The sequence below is a fragment of the Trachypithecus francoisi genome, unplaced genomic scaffold, assembly GCF_009764315.1.
Source record: "Trachypithecus francoisi isolate TF-2019V2 unplaced genomic scaffold, Tfra_2.0 Lachesis_group12, whole genome shotgun sequence".
Lineage (NCBI taxonomy): Eukaryota > Metazoa > Chordata > Mammalia > Primates > Cercopithecidae > Trachypithecus > Trachypithecus francoisi.
Genome location: NW_022681457.1, coordinates 22704633 through 22722721, shown reverse-complemented (window position 1 = coordinate 22722721; position 18089 = coordinate 22704633). Strand labels below are relative to the sequence as shown.

The 18089-nt window shown below is 39.1% G+C and overlaps 1 protein-coding gene and 1 long non-coding RNA gene across 7 annotated transcripts in view; one reads left to right on the top strand and one right to left on the bottom strand.

The window, feature by feature from the left end:
• Nucleotides 1–18089, bottom strand: part of NFIA (nuclear factor I A) — a 387296-nt gene that overhangs the window by 266476 nt on the left and 102731 nt on the right. The window lies entirely within an intron of this gene.
• On the top strand, nucleotides 12950–14507 carry LOC117091999. Its single transcript, XR_004440595.1, has 3 exons — nucleotides 12950–13345; nucleotides 13793–13945; nucleotides 14454–14507. It is a non-coding gene; the product is annotated as an uncharacterized LOC117091999 (long non-coding RNA).

Here is an 18089-nt window from a genome sequence, read left to right as displayed (position 1 = left end):
CACCCGTCTCGGCCTCCCAAAGTGCTGGGATTACAGGCTTGAGCCACCGCGCCCGGCCGGAAATCTGAGTTTCTAGCCATTATGTAATGAATATTATAAATATGGGGTCCAAACTCTTATCTCTTCCTTGCATTCTGAATACTGCTATCACATCAGCCAACTGAATTTAAGGTAGAGCCATCACTGAAGTGGAAATTCAAAATACATCAACTTGATTAAAAGCCGGCAATTCCTCTGTTTAATTAAACACAAATACATATGCATTGCACGCACACACACACACACACACTCCTTTAAAGTTTTAAACAGTGTGACCTACGGGATATTAGACTTTATTTTTTAACTATTGACACTGTTATGAGTATGCAGAGAAGTCGATTTACATCACATTTTATTCTACTTCAAGTTAATTTTTGGATAGCAACAAAATAAGCTGAAGATTAACATCAGCCGTTTCAGGCTTCAGACAACACTGCTGCAAGCTGGAGAATACAGATACTAGAATTTACACCCTCCAGTTGTAAGCCCATTAACTAGTTTGGACAGAAATATGCATTTGCACACAGTTACCCTTAAAAAAATTAAACATGCTGATACCAAAAAAAGCCACTATAGTCTCCTATATATTAGCATGAGGTCTTTGAAATAAAATACCACTGGCCAGTCATATTGCATACAAAATTTGCTCTACACTAAGAAATGTATTTACATGTACCCGTAAGAGTAGCAGAGAAAACTAAAAGCAAATATATTCTCAATTCTAGACATTTTCCAAATTTATCTTAAACCAGCTTTTAAGTGAAGATTTCTTTAACTTGATTAAAAGCTCCACAGCCATGACCTAGGTAGGAATTTACTAAGTAAGGCAGAATATTGGGCATGAGGATGCAAATTTTTGCCCTGGAAAAATCCTTTATAAAGTTTATACAAATTTCTTATTCAAATCAAATTTGAGGTATTGATTCCCTACTCTAGGTTTTCAGTAGCACACTACAGCTATAATTTTTTCAGAAGACACCATTAAACTCTGTTTAAAACACATCAATGGCACCTACACATAAGACAAGAACAAACACACTCACAAAGAAAACTTACTTTTAATTTTCTTTGTAAAATTAAAAACTTGTAGAAGTGTTAATTACAGAGTTTAAAATATACTTTGCCAACAACATTAGTGGATTCTGAATCCATCTTTGGGGAAATAAAGCAAAGTCTGACTAAAAAGATCAAATCCATGTTACAGAAAAATTCAGTTACTCTGTAACAAAATCCAGACTCATTTAAACCAGTTAAATATAGTATTTTACTCTGCTTCCTTTATATGTCACATTTTTTTCTAAAACATGAACTAAGTTAATAAAAAGTGAAATTGAACTTCTAGCCTCCAAAATGACATTATTAAAAAGTAGCATTTAAAAGGGATTTCTTGTGGTTCTAAAAAATATGTAAATTTTCATTGTTTTTCACAAAATGGTAAATTTATTATAAAACATTTACAAAAAATAAGTATCACCGTTGAATAGGCTAAAACTGTAAGAGGATAAAAAAAGTATAAATCTACTGCCAAAGTAAAATTTTTAAATACAATTTAAATGCAGGTAAGATAAAATGGATAAGGTGGCCAATTACATTTTAAAATGTCTTAATTCTTAGTGACACAATATAGACAAAAATAAGGAAAATGATAATATACAGACAGAGGAGGGTACACAGGAAAGGTCAGGAGAACAAAATTGTTTATGGGAATAAATTACAGACTAGACCTTGAAATACAAACGATTCAAGAAAATTAAGGTTTAGGTGAAAGACTTACGGCTTCCTGGGTTGCATTTCACATACAAGTTGCATGTGCCTGTTATTTTCGTATATGGCTGAGATAATACTAACTAATAGGGGAACACATTCATGATGCCGTAAGACCCTGTCATCACTACAGTTCTGACAAAGGAATCCCAGTTGAGCAAAATTAACATTCCATAAAATACAACAGGAAAGGAAAACTTATAAATGTACACCAAGAATCCCTGCAAATATTCATGCTGCCGAATAAATAAGAATTAATGAAAATATTTCAGTATAGATTCCTAGTTACCATTACCTAAAATGTGACAGCTGAAGTCAGAATAACAGATACAAGAGGTGGTGAGAGAAAGAAGCAGAGGTTCACAGAATTGAAGTCTCAGAAAGCTGCAGAAAAGAGCCATAATTTTCAAAAGGGGAAACTGATAGGAACTTGTGAAGAATTCTATGCTGTGCTTACTTAGATATCTTTGAAAATGAAAAACGCTCTATATAGTCCAGAGTATCTGGATTTAATCCAGACATACTCATTAAACAGTTTTGAGAACCCCAGAAATTAAGAGCTGTGAGCAACCTGTCAATGAGAGGCCAGGAACAGGGCAATTTAATTAAAAAGAAAAGTGATCGGCATGGGACAGTGGGAAGGGAACTGAATTCAGATCTACTTTGTTATCTTTGCCAGTTCCGACATACAGGACCTTGAACACGGTGCTTCTTTACCTGCAAAATGATGGGGTGACGTCAAGGCTGTATTTCTTCCCAGCTCTACAGTTCTTTATCTCCATAACCTAGTATCTACCTTGCCTACCTTACGGGGTTTCGTGAAAATTAATTAAGATAAGTTTGCATGGAAGTTGTAAGATGTTATTTTTTAAAATATAGGGACAATTAATATGACCTAAAGTTGATACAAACAAGGAGAAACATTCCAACTGCAAAAAGATGGACAAAACAGAAGGCAAAGACATGATGCTTGCACTACTGATGTCTTCAGAAAAAGAAGTGACTCTGTTCACTCAAAGAAATCTGACAGCAATCTGATACATGGTGTCTTTCAGAGGACACATACTTTAAAAATACTAGAAAATAACAAAAGGTACTACCCGTCCATCAGTGTGACCCAAGTGTGGTGCTGAGCACCTCCCTAACTTATTTTATTTCCCCAGTTCTCACTACCTTCTGGGATCCGTGTTTTTATGACATCTTAATGGATGGGGAAAAAAATGAGACTCAAAGAGTTTAAAACCAAGGTCATCTATAGTAAGGATTTGAACCTATGTCTCTGCCTGACACTAAATTATCTTGTTAATCAAATTAATTAATTATCAAGTCAAATCAATCTTGTTAATCTTAACTACCACATTACACTAATGCTGTTCCTCTCTGTACGAGCACTTCTCCTATTTTAATTAAATTCATCAGGCCAATCAGTTAATTGGGTCCAAAAGTTAAGCTGACTCTGGATGTATGTAGACAAAGCCCTGAATAAAAACGTACGCATAAGGAGGCATTTTATTAAGAATGTGTACTACAATGATCACTTCTATTAAAGTGGGATGTTTGCCTTTGGTATTTCCAGGAAAGGCACTAAGGACATACTAGGGAAATTGTTAAAGGAAAAAGTGGTCATATTATAAAGTAAATGCATTAACCATCAGAATTTTATTTCTAGGACCTAGTGGTTTTGCAGCTTGTTCAGCAAATATTTCATATGTATGTATCATCTTTGGTAGAAGCAAAATATAACTGACTACAAATAATGATCCTTCATCTCTTTTCTACTCCAACTAATGGAGAAAACATTTGCAGAACTACCCTGAAAGGCACCTACAATGAATTCTGCCAACAGAGGAAGAATGACTAATTTTTACTATACATTAAAGACTATTTGTTTCACCTAATTCAGGAGCTATTCCCTCTCTCTTTGGATGGGAAGGGAAGGTAGTTACAGAGGAGACAGAACACCAGAGAGAGTGACTTCCACTTGCCATTAGTTGTCACTTCACCGAAGAGACATCTACACATGGAAAAGTTGGAAACAAACATACAAACAAAAGATCCTTCTTGTAGTATTCAGTGATCAAACGAAAAATACTACAAGTCATAGCAAAGCTTCTTTTCTTACTCTGCTTTTCTGCTCTATTTTATACTCAACTATTCTGAATAGCAGAGATAACAATTTTCATAAGCATATGAACGTTTTATAAATTGGTCCAAACCAAACACATGGATACCTGCCAACTTTGGTAGGTTTTGGAGGCACATTCAATGATAATAGCCATGTTTTCCCCCACATCAGAGGATTCTGGCAGTGGTTTCCAATTTTAAACGCTATACTAGGCTAATCTGAAAAATATTTAACAGAGGAGTTTAAGAATCTGGGTACAAAAGTTTTCAAGAGTGAGAAACAAAAATATTCAAATTTTATAAATCTAAGCTAGGGCCAGGTAAGCACAAAGGCCAAGATGCAGGATGAAAATGACCAACATCTCCTTAGAATGTTGGTAATGAGACACATTACCATGGGTGATTTATGCAGTTTCCTCTTTAGATCAGAAATACTTCCCAAACCACCTCCCACTTGGTGCTTCGACACTTACAGTAAATGAAGTCAAGAGTGAAAACACACACAACTCCCTCCTTACTTCGACTTTTTTTTTTTTGAAACAAGAGTCTTGCTCTGTCATCCAGGCTGGAGTGCAAGGGCACGATCTTGGCTCACTGCAACCTCTGCCTCCCCAGTTCAGGGGATTCTCTTGCCTCAATCTCCTGAGTAGCTGGGATTACAGGCGCCCACCGCCACACCCGGTTAACTTTTTTTGTATTTTTAGTAGTGATGGGGTTTCACTACGTTGGTCAGGCTGGTCTCGAACTCCTGACTTTGTGATCTGCCCATCTTGGCCTCCCAAAGTGCTGGGATTATAGGTATGAGCCACTACACCCGACAAGATATTTTGACATTTTAAACCTCAATAAAGGTTCAGTTCCACATGGTGGCCTAAAACTCGATAATTTAGAAGACTAAAGGAAAAAGAAGTTTTTTATTGGATTATTTCTAATATGCTTCAAAACTTGTTATTTTTTGTCTGGGTGCAGTGGCTCATGCCTGTGATCCCAACACTTTGTGAGGTGGTGCACGCCTGTAATTTTGGGAGGCCAAGGTGGGCAGATTACAAGGTCAGGAGATCGAAACCATCCTGGCTAACACGGTGAAATCCTGCCTCTAATAGAAATACAAAAAATTAGCCAGTGTGGTGGCGGGCGCCTGTAGTCCCAGCTACTTGGGAGGCTGATGCAGGAGAATTGCCTGAACCCGGGAGGTGGAGGTTGCAGTGAGCCGAGACTGCACCACTGCACTCCAGCCTGGGTGACAGAGCGAGACTCCATCTCAAAAACAAAAAACAAACAAACAAAAAAACAACAATAACAACAACAACAAAAAACTTGTTATTTTTAGTAAATTTTAAGTCACGGGTTTGAAAAGTTAACAGGTCTCTAAAAGGGCAAGGCCAAACCACAAACTCACGTACTCAGAAAAGTGCTGAGTTACTTAGCATTTAGAAGAAAATTTATGGTGTTCTTATGATTTGCCAATATCTGTGGGGGGAAAAAAGCAGATCTCTGATTAGTGCAACCACCCCCATTTTGCGTGATGGATGTGGGGTAGGGGAGGCGAGAGGAGAGAGACGAATTGATTTGAATGCCATGGCGTCACCAGGTTGAGAAGGGATCAGAACCCAAAAAGAGGCACATCACAACAACAACTCAAAAAGTTTTTCAAATAGAGCTACTACCTACACACCAGAAGCTGATGGAAACAAAAACCTTCAGCACTATCTCTTGCCTAATTGAATCGGTGCCTATAATGGGAGGAAGCTGTTTCTCAGAACCCAAAATAAATGGTGCTGGGAAAACGAGGAGGCCAAAAAAACCAGGCTAGAGACAAACAGAATTGGTGGAACAGGCACCCAGATTCTCCGGAAAGCAAATCCCGTTTAGCATTTCTCCACCCAGGTCACGGTGAAGCCTGTATCATAGCAACCTGAGACTTTAAATACTACTATTCATTTGGTCATTAGTTTCTCTTGGTTCCTTTTACTTATCCGTATTTTTGATAGCCAAATCCTTAAAAGAAAGCAGAGACTATGAGAATGTTGTCAAATTTCAATAAAGCTCAAGGGGGAAAAAATCGCCAATCTCTTAATGGTTTGGTCTAACATTCTTTCTGGAGTTACCCAGTAACAGATTAATGTAGCTAAGCATTGTAACATTGAGCTAAAGTACTAAGAAAACATGCCTGAAATTTACAAATAGGCTGCCCTTGCTTGCTAAAAAAAAAAAAAAAAAAAAAAAAAAAAAAAAAAATTCCTTCATTTTCACTGCCAGTTTCTTTCTTTATTTATCTTTAATTTATTGTGGTGTCAAAACCCATGTCTGGTCTTGGAAAAATTCTGGCACAAAGTTGGCTTTTTATAGTACCAGACCATTAAAACTACAAAACCTCAATTAAAAAACTGCCAGAAGAGTTTGGTGCTCAGCAGAAAAAAATGATACAAAAGACTGCCATGGAGAAAGGAAGAAAAGAAGTTGGTGTTGCAAGAAGTCTAAATCGTGTGACAAAAATTTTGAGTACCAGGGTAACCAAATATGGTCTATAGTTTATGTATGTTATTCAACTCATATTCCTGGACCCTGATTTCCCACATATTCTGATTGGAAACTGTGTAACTACAGGTCATAAAATTTATTTGTTTCAACAAATTTTATGTTGTATCTAGTGGATGCCTAGATACAATCAGGTATGTCACAATATGTGTAAATAACATTTGCAACAAACCCTGAGACAGATTAGCTACCATTCTGCCTGACTTGTTTGATTAAATGTGAATCATTCTTGTGATATAACCATAAAAGTGGGATAAGATAGATGTCTGTTTTACAAGGAAAATAGTGGAAGCCACATGTCTGGAACTTTAAATCCCAATTCTGACGGCAGCAGGACTCAGGAACACGGCCTGGCTTCCAGGAATGATTCCACACTCCATTCCATGCCTGGCATAATATTGGTAGCACAGAAATAATACACAGCTAGCAAATAAGGGAATCACCAACCTCATGGTGCTGCTGGGGAAAGAATTAATTAGTGCAAAGCATCATGGAGATGGAATCTATTCTGATGAAGACCATGTTGTGTGGTCATTAAGACCGTGGCCTCTAGTGTCACCTGCCTGGTGCCAATTTCCTAGTCAGTAAAACATGGGGGGAAATAGTACTACCTCTCTAAAGAGGTAGTGTGAGGATTAAATGAGCTAACTGATGGAGAGGCTTCCAATGCTACCTCTGTGCCACACTGCAGCACTCAACAAATGCTATTAAAATATCATTATTCTTTAATACCACATTTAATTTCATTAAATTCACTAAATACCATTATTAAAATCAAATAGCAAGGCAATCAGAAAAAGCAATATGTGACATTATCCCTTATCCTAGAACTGTAAACGTGAACTAAAGTTCCCCAAATCCAATATGTGATCCAAACCCAATCCATTCATCAATAAGTATTTAGTGAGTTTCTAGGATTCAACATGCCTGGCACTCCTGTTTAGTCAGTCTCCTTGGATGTACGAAGATAGGAAATCTTTTTAATACAGGCATATGGAGTACGCATAATAGAACATTAGGAGTGAACTTACTGATATAGATCTACTGACTTGAAAGCTGGAGACACAACCTATGGCAGACCTTTTTTTTTTTTTGAGATGGAGTCTTGCTCTGTTGCCCAGGCTGGAGTGCAGTGGCCTGATCTCGGCTTACTGCAACTTCCGCCTCCCGGTTTCAAGTGATTCCCCTGCCTCAGCCTCCTGAGTAGCTGGGACTACAGCTGTGCACCACGACGCCAGGCTAATTTTTTGTATTTTAGTAGAGAGGGGGTTTCATCATGTTGGTCAGAATGGTCTCAATCTCCTGACCTCGTGATCAGTCCGCCTCGTCCTCCCAAAGTGCTGGGATTACAGGCCTGAACCACCGCGCCTGGTCAATGACTTTTAACCACACTTTAGAGCATTCTCTCCAAACCTGTAACTCCAAGGGACTGAAGCCATGCAATCCAGGCAGAGTGGAACAGAAGCACAAGGGCAAGAGTCACTTCCCTAAGCGCAGGCCCCAGCTCCACACCCTAATCTTCAGGGCTCCTTGTCCTTGTCTGCTTAGTTTCTGAATCTGTCTCCTCCATACCTTGCCAGCCCCCAGCCTGCAAAGACCACTGCTTTCTCTGGGCCACAGACAACCATGCCTTTCCTTGACCTGTTACCCTATTATACCTCCTGATACCAGGACTTTGATTTGATTACAGTTATGTGTTTGGTCAGTTATTTGCCTGACTGGTCATGATGCCACACAATTTTTAAGAGACACCGTACTGGCCATTTTTTATATAAATAATGTGTCATTTTCACAATGAGCCTATTAAACAGATACTACGATCCTTATTTTACAGACTAGGAAGCACTTATTGTACCTAAGTAATTTGACCCGGATGGAATCGGACAAACAGGGATCTGAAAACTTGCTCAGGCACCAATTAGTATGACTTTAATATATGTAATTTGGAAAAATACAATTTAGGTATGGCCTGGTAGCAACAGTGAAGAGTAAAAGAATGACTAAATCTGGCCCTAGTTTTTGAAGATGGGAATTTTCACATACACTAAATGACTGATTTCTACATTAGAAGAACAGATTTCTGTCTACCATAAATGCCCTAGAAGATTCACAGAATTCAGCTAAAACATGACAGTCACGACGATGATGATGATGATGGTGATGATGATGATGATGACACAATAGCACAAAGTCAAATAATTTGCCTAAAATCAAACAGCATCCAAGTGGCTGGGCCAGGATTTAAACCCAGATTAATAAATTATCCTGTTTTAAGATCCAAGAGTAAATGCACAACTCATATGGGGAAAACAGGTTTTTCAAGCTAAAAGAGAAAAGAAAAAAAATTCCTAGCATTTTGTTATTAGTTCCCAGCATACATCTTTCTTTGCAGTCCACGACACAATAGATGTTTTTGTTCAGCTCGGAGGGGCTATTGATAGGTTGTAACTCTGTGTGCTTTCTGGGATCATGTTCTTCCTTCTCTGAAATCTAAAGATGATCATGTAAGAAAACTACCAGCCTGGCCAACAAGCGAAATCCCATCTCTACTAAAAATAAAAAAAATTAGCCGGTGTGGTGGCGCGCGCCTGTGGTCCCAGCTACTCCGGGGGTGAGGCAGGAGAATCACTTGAACCTGGGAGGCAGAGGCTGTGGTGAGCTGAGATCGCGCCACTGCACTCCAGCCTGGGTGACAGAGCAAGATTCTGTCTCAAAACAAACAAGAAAAACTTCAAGGGTAAGCTAACCCTGCTTCAGTTAAACAACTGGCTAAACCAGGCCCAACATCTCTGGGAACACAGAGTCCACCTCCACCAGGAAGCAAAGTGAGCGAGGCTATTCAACCTCCTGACTGTAGGCTGCCTTTTCCCCACCCTGTGGAGATGGAGGACACAGTGCGCTCTCACACAGACCCACTTCAACAAAAGGAAAATGGAGATGGGGCTGTGATGAGACCTGCCCTGGTTTTCAGCAGGGACAGGACTTTAAACAGTGGCATTTATACGGTTCTGAAGTCTTCAAGGCAGGGAAAACATTAAACGCTTTTTAAAAATCCTACATCACAGGAACAAGAGTCAGAGGCAAGTTGTGGGCAATCAATACTTCTCTACTCCTGCCGCTAAGGAAAGTTGCAGAGGATAGGCCAGTCTGTGGTACTGAGTCTACGAAGGAAGGAACAGATCTTTCCGAGACTGTTCTCTGACACTGCAGAGGGAGTGGGTGGCAATATTGAGTCTAAACGGAGCGCATCTCCATGCCACCACCACCGCTCCTTACACTTCCCCAGGAAAACAAACTGCCTCACAGATGCATCGATTTCTGAGTGGAAATATAAAACGAGAAGAGTAATTTTTAAATGACTAAGGCAGTTATGGCAGTTGGAGAAGCAGCTGAGGGATGGTGCTAGCAACCTGGGTAGGATGCCATTTCAACTGCTGGGAACTTGTTCTCTTTGGAGGTGGATATACCAGCATGGAGGCTAACATGAGAAGAGGGGCTCGGGCAGGTCACAAGGGATCACAGATCTCATTTTAATATGGCATAATAATAATAGCAGTAGTAGCAGTAGTTATGGGGAACATTTGTTAAAGGCTTACCATATGCCAAGCAATATGCTAAGTACTTTACCTGAATTATCTCATTTAATTCTCATAATCACCCTGTAAGGTAGGTGGATACTTTCACAGTTGACATTTTACAAATAAAGCAACAAGGGCTAACAGGGTGAAAATGGCTCTTTACAGAATCCTTCCAGGGCTTCCATATATTATGAAAGCAAAAGTATAGCACCACTGGGATGCCAAAGTGGCTAAGCAGGGATAACACAGATGTCCTGAGAGTGAAAACGTATGAGATCCCAGCACTGACATTTAATAGTTATATGACCTTGGGCATGCCACATAACCTCTCTTTGGTTCACTTTCCTTCTCTGTAAAATCAGGGTGATAACAGTACTGTTTCATAAGGTTGCTGTAAGGGTTAAATGAGATAATATATGTAAAACAGAGTCTGGTGCATTAGTAGAAGTAGTACATAGGTATCTGTTGCTATTGTTTTATTACTATCTCTAGGGGACATATTTTACCTAAAAAGAAACTTAATCTGTCTCAAATGCTATTTCCTTTAAGGAAGGCATCTTTGCTGTCTACTTAACAGAGGCAACTGCTCCCTCTTTTATAATTCTTTAATATTCTGTTCACATAACTTGAGAGGTCTTGGCACAATGTATGGTAGGTAACTTACCTATTTACATACATGTCTCTTCCACTGACTGAACGATTTAATGGACAGAAGTGTTTCTCATCACAGTTGCATGCCTATCGCCTAGTACTGAGCTGCCACACTGCTATTAATTAATAGCAGTGGCAGCAACAATAATAGTAATAGCTAATATTTGTGTGACCAGAATTTTACAATATATCACATTTAATCTTCACAATCCTATAAAAAGTGTTTTTACATCTCACTTTACAGATGAGATACTGAGGTTCTGATTGGCTGAACCACCTGCAGCAGTTCATAAAACTAGTCAACGGCAGAGCCAAGACTCAAGCACAGGCAGACGCACAGCTCACAGCTCTGTCTTCTCCCAACCAGTGTGCTCCACCGACTCTCAATGGAGCACTGAAAACATTCGTTTAACAATGTATTTTATAATATAATTCTTATGAGTATAGGTAATAAAATGCAGGATTGAGCAAAAGTTAAGATAAATGAAATATTTTGGAGTATTCTAACTTGCCCAGCATTTTATTCCCAATGTGATTAGGTGAAGTGCAAAAGGTAGAAATGAAGGTAGTATAAATCTAGTTTGCATCCTTGTGGGACTGACATCATAGTGCAACAGAGAAATAAATAAAATAAGTACTCAAATAAATTAACAAGAACATTTCAGACTGTTAGTATTATGGAAAATATAAACAGGAAAGCCAATTTTAGACAGAATCCTCTTTTACAGGGCTATCATTTGAACTGAAAGAACTAAAAGGTAAGAATAAGTCAGCCACAAAAGGAGCTGGGAAAAATGCATTCTAAGCAGACAATAAGTTGCAAAGGGGATGGCAGTTTCTGAAAACTGAAAGGGAAAGTATGGCTGGAGCATCTAAGGAGTCATGGTAAGAAAAAAAAAAAAAAAACAAAGGTAGATACAGAAGCCAGACAGATCATGCAGTGTCTTTGCAGGCCAATGCAACAAGTTTGGATTTTATTCTAGATGGGTAAGTAAACACTGGAGGTTCTTAAGCAGAAAAGTGATATAAACCAACTTACTTCTTTAAAATACCACTCTGGTTATGGTGTGAAGGAACAAGAATGAAAAAGGGGAATACTCAGGATTACCCAAGTAGTCTGGGTAAGGATGATGGTAACTTCAACTGGAGATATTCCCCCCTTTTTTCCCTTTTGATTGACAGATTTCCACATAAAAACCAGAAATGCATTTTATACTTATTCCAGTTGTTTATTCCAATTCAATTTCTTTAGGGCTCAGAAGACTACTACCTATCTTCTTTAATGTCTTCATTACACATATATGGAAACATGTATAGTGGGCTTACATAACTTGCTGATGTCACAAGAGTAATTAACAGCAAGACTTGACTCAACACATGTCGGGGTGCAAAGATAAAGCATGTAAGTTTAAAAAGTTTTCTGTTACCCCCCAAAAGTCTGCTAAATTTTCATATTTGGAATTTGCAGCTATCCTTAGATATTAAAGTCTTTTAAAGGTGTTTAAATCTCACATTTGTTCTCATATCAACGTTAAGCAGTCCAACATTCTGCTCAGACACAGAGACGGAATTTGCAGGGTTAAAAGAATGTAAGTCGAGTCAGAGAACTGTGTATTATGTCTGGGAAAACTTCATAAAAGTAACTTTAAACTCCTCTGTTTTCTTTCAGTTCCTTCCTTCATGTTTATGTGCAAATTATACCTTACTCTCTAGGTTGTATTTTACCATTTTCCTCTCGTTTCCCTAATAAAGCTCCCCAAAGTGACAATGCTTTTTTAAAAGGGGCCAGTATGAAGTTCCTCTGAGTTCCTGCTCTCTTGGAGCACGGCTCCTATCACACAATAATGTGTTATTTTGTTGAATTTTGGCATCCTTCTAGCTTGTTTGGTCAGAAGCCAAAAAATTAGAGTGTGTCGGTCCACCAGTTTCTCAGCAGAGAAGCTCTCTTCTCACCCAGCGAGTGTGCTGTACCCTTGGCCTCTGGCCAAGAAGGGAAATCCATTTTACATAAAGAATGCACAAAGCTCAAGTGCTCAGAGACTTTTTACCTACTAAAATAACTTTATGGACAAATGCCAGTCTGCTAGACACATTCAGCAAGAACATTTGGCATGCAAAACAAGGTAAAGTACTCTGGAGGTAGCAAGTTTTTTAGAAACAAGGAAATGGCTGTGCGTGCCCTCGTGGCATGTCACGTGGCTTGGCACGGCCGGCTGATTGGCTGCGGCGGAGTAAATACAGCCGCCATGTAAGGAGCGGAACGTCGCCCTTCGCTGGCTCCTTAAAATGGCGGCCTGAGCCCACACCAGGAGAAGCAAGCCGAATCCCATTCTCAGTTTCCCCTCTGAAGTTTTTTGTTTTGGTTTGGTTTTGGTTTTTTGTTTTTTTTTTCCCCCATAAACCTTAAGGATCTGAGTAGAAACAGATTTCTCACAACTTGCTTCTCGGCTCAATTTCACAGTTCGGCATACACTCAGGCTCTGTCAAAAGCTTGACAATGTTCCAGGGAAAATATTAACTGTAAACTTTCCAAGAGGAATTAAAGGAGCAGGCAAAAATGTCAGGACGTCCTCTTTTTGAAAGCACATCCCAAGTTTGCGCACGTATACGTTTTGGAGAGAAGCACACGCAGCAAGCTCAAATGACATCCAGTATGGTCCCACTTAACCATGTCACGGTGTAAAGGGAAGGGGAAAAAAAAGGACATATCCTCTTTGGCTAAAAGGCACGGAGGTCTCTCCCTCTCCCTCTCAGGCCTGACCAGTTGAACACTGCACACTCTGATGTATAAATATTTGCCTCTGGCTAAAGTTCAAGCAGCCCTGTGTGGCTGCCAGACACAACAGAAAACCAACATCCAAGGGAAAGTGTTTACTGCATTGGGGGCCAAAGGAGCAAGTGCCAGCAAAAGATCACATCTGATTGGCCAGGCATGTCTGTGGTGTTATCATAAAGCACCTGGCCACCAGCCACTGGCCACTGGCCGCTGGAGTGTTCCCACCCTTTTAGTGATGATTATGTTCTTTAATGCACAGTCTTGCCACAGTTAACGCAAGACTAAAAGACATCCTGATGGTTTTTATCTTGTGTTCCTCCAGAGCAAGGGGCTTGAATGAGTCAAACCACCCCACCACCACTACTGCAAAACAAGCATTTGCTCCTTCAAACTACCTAGATAAGGCCTGTGACCTTTTTGCATGGCTCCCACCTTCTGACATGCATGTCTCCTGCACACCTCCCAATTCCCATCCGTAAGTATTCTATAATTCTGTAGTCTATAATTCTATAATTAAATTCATCAATCATCATTTGATGAATTTAAGCATCTCTGAAATTCCTGCAGGAAAAGAAAATAAACCTCTGATAGGTGGCTGCAACAAAATATTTTAAAGTAATGGATCCTTCCAAGTCTCCCTCCAAGAACCAAAATACACACTGTGCCATTTTACCAGTACTATAGCTCTGAAACAGGTAGAAATAAGCTGTCCATCAAAAGATTACGATCTCTAATTAGGATGAAGTAAATGAAAACAGGATCTTGAAAAACATCTTTTTGGAAAACTTTATAGTTAATGCTAAGCGTGTAGCTGACAGGGCATAGCCTTTTCATGGTTTTCAGTATTTGGAGAAGAGGTTGACTACAATCATGATAAGTAATAATATTTTTAAATCACTGTCATCCATATAACATTTCTATATTCATGAATAATAATGAGTTAAACTTTTCCCTAATGCTGCAAATGAAATGTCTCTTTTTAGCTGAACCAAAAAGCTATACAGAAAACAGGACAAAAAATTCGGGGAATATGAAGAACTTATTTTAAGTTAATTTTTTTGATATTATGTAATAATAACTTAGGTAAAGCAAGCCAAACTGTTATGACTTCATCTGTTTCAAATAAAATACACATTTGCTTAACTGAAACATTTGCTGTTTGTTGAAAGTAAAGATTTTACATCCCTACACAAATTACAGTTCTTTGAAAATTCAGGACTTTGAAAATTCTTCAAGGTCCTGAATCTTGATTAATCTTAGGCTTAAGGATATTTCTGAAGTTGAATATGTTGCAAAGCTAAAATCATGTATCAATTCCATTTTCAATTGTTTCTGAAACTTTTAACAACTTCATTGGTTTTGTCTAATCTAACTCTTAACCAAACATGCCACTAAGTTTGATCTGTGTTCAACCTTAGAAGCCTAGGACTTATAGTATCAAGTCCACTTTCCAAGAGATCCCAGCGAATCATGTGCAAGGAGATCACAGAGGAATGTTCTGTTCCCAGCTGTGAACAAGACAGAATTAACTCTAAGATGCTTCCTCCCGCTGCCCTGGTGGACAGAAAGGTCAAGTTGGTTAGCTCATGTAGTCTCAGTATGAACCGTCAAAACAACATGTATGTTAAAAATAGATTGCAGGCAACCAAAATACAAATACAGAAAGAATGTAAAGTAAAAATAGTTTTTATATATTTAAATTTCAGCTTCAAGTGTTTTCAAAGACTGTAACCTGAAACCAAGGAGAAAAAGGACAAAGCAATAATTTTCCCAAGTGCATTCACTTAACAAACTTGAGTCTTGAATTTTAAAAAGCAACCATTCTGACCCATCTATGACACTTTTCTTAGGAAATTCCTTGGATTCACAAGTAATTCTTTGGGAATTAAAGCACAAGAGGCCCATTTACCACTTTTATTTGTTTATATTTTGATAACTGCATTTTTCCTCAGCCCAATTTCTATGGAAGTAAAAATACTATTTACTATCACAGGAATTTCTTTATATATCAGTAGGGAATACAGTTGAAATATTATGAGGTGGTTTTTTTAATGCAATGAAATTATCGAGACATTCCACAGTGCTATGATACATCAGTTCTGTCACAGCCATGTAGAAAACCAGGGGTAACTGCTGTTTTATATGTAAGTAGATACTTAACACTTATCACCAAGCAGCATGTTTAATAAAGTATGTTGCATTTGTATGATAAAACGTTAAAACAATAATAAAACTAAAGTGGAGATGTAAGTAATTCCATCTTACAGACTTTCACACTGAACAAAAATATACCTTCTAAATAAAATTTATATTACAAATGTAAATATTCCTTTTAAAGCTGCTGAATGTATCCCTTTACTAGGAAAGGCTTAGCTATGTTATTTGCAATTCCCTCATTGCACAACAATGTACATTACTGTCTGTAAGCTCTAATTTGGCATGGCGCATCATTAATGACCTGAATGGTGGCTGTTTCACACATACATATTTAATTACAACAGCTGAACAAATTACATATTTATGCTTTATAAAGGGGATTGCCAGTCTAATTCATTTGCTATGCATGCAGGTACAGGACTCCATCTGCAACAGCATCTGCACAACAAGAGCTAACAATTATCCATTGTACAGCAAGTAAGCATATCTGGGGAAACCTGTAAGGGAGGCAGTCATATTAACTATTTCACTGCCTCAGGCACTGTATTTTTTTCCAGGGGTCAAAATCTTTTAAAACCTTGAATAGTAACTGAGTAATGAAAATTTTAGCTCTTATATGCCAGTCCAGTCATTGAGAAGCATCAACCAACCTTCTTTATCCATGCTAACTTCCAGTGGGTTTAAGATGAGATGGAGAAATAAAGATTCTAAATCCTGTACTATAGTGAGGCTGTACTTTGTGTGGCTTCTTACCATAAGCAGACATTTTCTTATAAGGGAGTAAGTCGAATTTGCAGCACCAGAATTCAAGCACTGGTCCTTAATGGCCCAATAACATGGTTTGCCAAGATGTCAGTGGGTCTTATCATCCACCAAGATAGAAGCTGAATCTTTGTTACCATGCCCCCATCAGACCATCTACTTGGGTGTTTATAAAAGATGGGCCTAAATAACTTTTTTAAAAGAAAGCACACTCTGAGCCTTTTTGAGAGTCCCAAGACTTCTGTTTGCTGAGCCATTCTTATCATCAATATATTCCAGCTAAGCCACAACTAAAAGCTACTCTTCTCTCTTGGTAATAAAGTCCTATTCACCAGTGCTGCAACCCCATCTTAAATGGCTGTAGGACTTTTGTATGTTTAATTTAATATATCCAATGAGTAATATAAATATTCTGGACTATCACTTCTATTTCAAAACCCAAAGAGGAAGAATTAAGAGTCAGCCAATCAATAGTGAGGTTTCCCATTATCATTTAAGGCTTTTGCTGGGCAATAAAGAGGCTCCATAGTGATGGCCCCTAAAAGCTCCTTACGGCGTCTTTGCCTCTTTAGGCCACAAAATCAAAGTATGAGTCAGAGGTGTGGGGTTTTTAATGTTCCCTCTTGAGTGATGGAGTTCAAGTCAGAGGCTAACTGGGGTGGGTGGGGTGAAGGAATGGCAGTGCTGGCCGCGACGCTCGATGGGAGGGGACACAGTCAGGGGCATCCACCTGCCTCTTTCAGTGTGAGTGGTGCTGAGGAGTCAGGAGGTGCTGTAGAGAGGATGCTCTCTTAGCTGTTCAGGCCATTCTCAGCTGTGTAAGGGCCAAATTCACATAATGCATAAAGAGTCCTGCTTGACTTGACATCAGCCGCCTGTGGAAGAGTCTACCCTTTGGTCAGAAAATAAACAGAGTGAAAGAATGAAAACCACTGTGGCTTCATCTAAAGGCTGATGGACCTTTACTCTAGTGCTTGATCTATGGGGTTGTAAATCCAATCAAAATCAACTTTCACCCCCAAAAAATCTCTGCACTCGATAGGGAGCTATTGGAAATACAGTCTCACCTGGTGCAAAGCAGGGTTAGCAACTCTCAGTGGGCCAGAAACCAGATAAGAGAAAGGGGCCTAGATAGGGTTTGAATCCCTTACCCTTGACTTCCAAAGTGTCAAGGTATTTGAGGACAGGCTTCCTGAGCTAAGATTGCAGCCTTCAGGTGTGTCTTGTAAAGCAAACAGCTGCCCTCAAAGCTCTCCTAGCACCTAGTACTCCACCAGATTCCTCAATCAGGAACTCCAATGGCAATGACTCAAAGGTGGCATGTCGCTTTATCATTTACAAATGCTTTTACAAATGGCATTGCATTTGATCCCTGTGAGACAGCTATGTCCACTTTATAGATGAGAAAACTGAGACTCGAACAAATGGACTTGCCCAACATACAGCTAGTAAGTGGCAGAACTAGGAACAATACCCCAAACTGCCTGATTCCAAATCCTACCTTCTTCTCCTGAGAGGAATCCTGGCTTCACTGCCTCCCCTTCTGTCTCACTTATTTATACAACGTTTCACTCCCAAAGCTAGGGACATCAGTCTGGATGCATCTTTATCAGCACCGGTGCTGGCTTCAAAAGCAAATGTAACAGAAACTATTGGTGTCCTCCCCACATGCTGCTCACACTCCGTGGAGGTCACCTACA